This window comes from Pteropus vampyrus, unplaced genomic scaffold (genome assembly GCF_000151845.1).
Source record: "Pteropus vampyrus isolate Shadow unplaced genomic scaffold, Pvam_2.0 Scaffold36, whole genome shotgun sequence".
NCBI lineage: Eukaryota > Metazoa > Chordata > Mammalia > Chiroptera > Pteropodidae > Pteropus > Pteropus vampyrus.
Window position 1 is genome coordinate 6,539,451 of NW_011888817.1, and position 2,275 is coordinate 6,541,725.

The window sequence follows — 2,275 nt, forward strand, 5'->3', positions numbered from 1 at the left end:
AAAATCCAATACTTCCTCCCCTCACCCTCACCACAAAAGTCATTGATTTCAGGTTGGCATAAAAGCAATTGTTGATACAAATGAATTACTGTTTTCCTTACAAAAGAAAAACAAAGAAGGTAGCATATTTTGTGCACTGCTCTGCTCCATGCTTTCTCTTAAATAGAGAACTATCTCATGCATATAGAAAAATAGAAATTTATATAACAAACATGTAAGTACTTTTCACCAACTTTATCAAACCTTCACATTTTGCCTTATTTTCTTACAATTTTTTTCAAGAGATAAAATGTCAAAGATACTTTTTAAACCCCAGTGTATCCCTCCTTTCATTCATTCCCTTTCCTCTCTTCAGAAGAAGTTCCTTGCCTGAAGATTTTATTTCCACACGATTTTATATTTTTACCATGTATGTATGCATCCTTAAACAGTAGTGTTGTCTGTCATGTTTTAAATTTTTATATACACGATATCAAGCTGTGTATACCCTTGTGCAACATTTTTTCTCAATATTTTATCCATGCTTTAGTTTGTTCACATTAACTGTTTCGTAGTATTCTATATCACAGACTACTTGCCCATCTCCAATAGATAGCTATTTAGATTGTCTCCTTTATTATTTGTTTGCTATTTTAAACAGTGCTACAATGAACATCCTCATAGCTGCAGCCTGTGTCTACATTTATGGTTGGAAAGTTGGAAGCTTAAAAAAAGATAGATGAAAACTAACATTACCTACCATAACAGTTATTGTTTATCAAGCATTGAATATATATCTAATACAAGTATTGGGTACTTTATGTGTTACTTTAATTCTCACACCAACTTATATATTAGATATTATAATGTTTCCCACTGTACAAGGAGGAAACAATTTTAACAAGTTTTAAAAATTTAGCCAAGGGCACACAGATAGGAAGTGGCAGATAGTTTTGTTGCCAAAGCCTCTGCTCTTAACATCATACTCCAGCAGTGCCCGTAACCCCCAAATCCAGACATAGTAATGGTTTAAATAGTCTTTACTGTTAATTGGTCTCTCAGAAGACAAGAGAGGCCTGGCCCAGGCCACTTTCCATTTTAAAAATTATATTGAGGGTATAATATATATGCAAAAAAGTATAGATAAGTGTAGAAAAGTATACACATCCCAATTGCTGAATTTCTACAAACTGAATATACCCAATGGACCCTGTAATAAATCTAACTGAAAGTAACCACACAGGGTGATCTGATCATAGATTCCTAATTGGGCAGGTCATGGTGGGTTGTCAGTGCTTCAGGCCTGTACCTTCCCTAGTTAAGAGGTTATCTTTGCCTAGTTAAGAGGTTATCTCAAGCAAGTCCTGTCCACTGTTTTTGTGAATCTCGGTTAACATACTTTTGAGATGCCTGATTTTCATACTCCTGGAAAGTGTACCAACTCTCAATATAGCACATAATCTTGTTAACTAACCTGAATGCAATCATAGATTTCCCCGCCTTTCTCCTGGAGGCCTGAAACAGACTTGAGAGAGATGGTGGCTTCCTCTAGGTGAAGGTAGTGGAGAAAATGGAAGGAGCTATTTGGGATGTAAAATAACTGGACTTAAGCGGCTTAAGTCTGTGTCAAGAATGATTCCTGAGTTTGTCTTCACTCACAAAATTGAATTTTGCACTTCAATTGGCCCTCAATAGTTTTTCTTTTAGGGGAGATTGTAGCTGAAATTCGGCCACACAGGAACTCAACAATTTTCTGAAACAACACACTTGCATCCGCTCCCTCCTCAGGCACTGACTGGAGCTCAGTATTTGAACTCTGTCCTCCCAAGTCCAAAGACCTTTGTCCCGCTCAGTACCGCCCAGGAGAGGTGGCCAAGTTCTACTCCTACTCGCGGGGTTCTAACAGCCGGGCGGCGCATGCCTGGAAAGGCCGTGTGGGGCCCACCGCCCGCGGAGATTCCCGCCATTTTGTCCGTCCCGCGGCACAGCCTGCGCGGCCCGGGGGGACTACAAGTTCCGTGAGGCCCCGCGGCGGCGCTTCCTACCCCTTACAGTCTGGCCCGCTCCCTCTCCCCCCGTCCCGGGGGCCGAAGGCTCTGGCTGCCGCTGGTGGCCGGCGGGCCATGTAGGATTTCCGGGGGAAACTACTGTGGAGGCTGAGGCGGCGGCGGCGACTCGGGTGAGTTCGGCGAGCGAGAGAAAGTGAGCGGGGAGTGTGCGAGGTCGGACCGCTGGCGCCTTTTAGGTTCGGGCCACGTTCTTGGTTCCGCCAGGGGGTCGCAGTCCGGGGGAGGGA

General features: G+C 43.0%; 1 protein-coding gene and 1 long non-coding RNA gene across 4 annotated transcripts in view; one reads left to right on the top strand and one right to left on the bottom strand.

Moving 5' to 3' along the window:
- Window positions 1-1,992, bottom strand: part of LOC105290530 — a 20,594-nt gene extending 18,602 nt beyond the window's left edge. The window contains exon 1 of the long non-coding RNA XR_895754.2: window positions 1,454-1,992. This is a non-coding gene — a long non-coding RNA (uncharacterized LOC105290530). The remainder of the gene's footprint in view (window positions 1-1,453) is intronic.
- A 9-nt stretch (window positions 1,993-2,001) lies between these two features.
- The window catches only part of PHACTR4 (phosphatase and actin regulator 4), a 77,150-nt gene continuing 76,876 nt past the window's right edge, over window positions 2,002-2,275 (top strand). For 2 of the 3 annotated variants that reach the window (XM_023529211.1, XM_023529213.1), the window contains exon 1: window positions 2,029-2,158. The gene's annotated coding sequence lies outside the window, so the exon portion shown is untranslated. Of the gene's footprint in view, window positions 2,159-2,275 lie in introns of all 3 variants that reach the window. The other variant, XM_023529217.1, reaches the window with a different exon arrangement.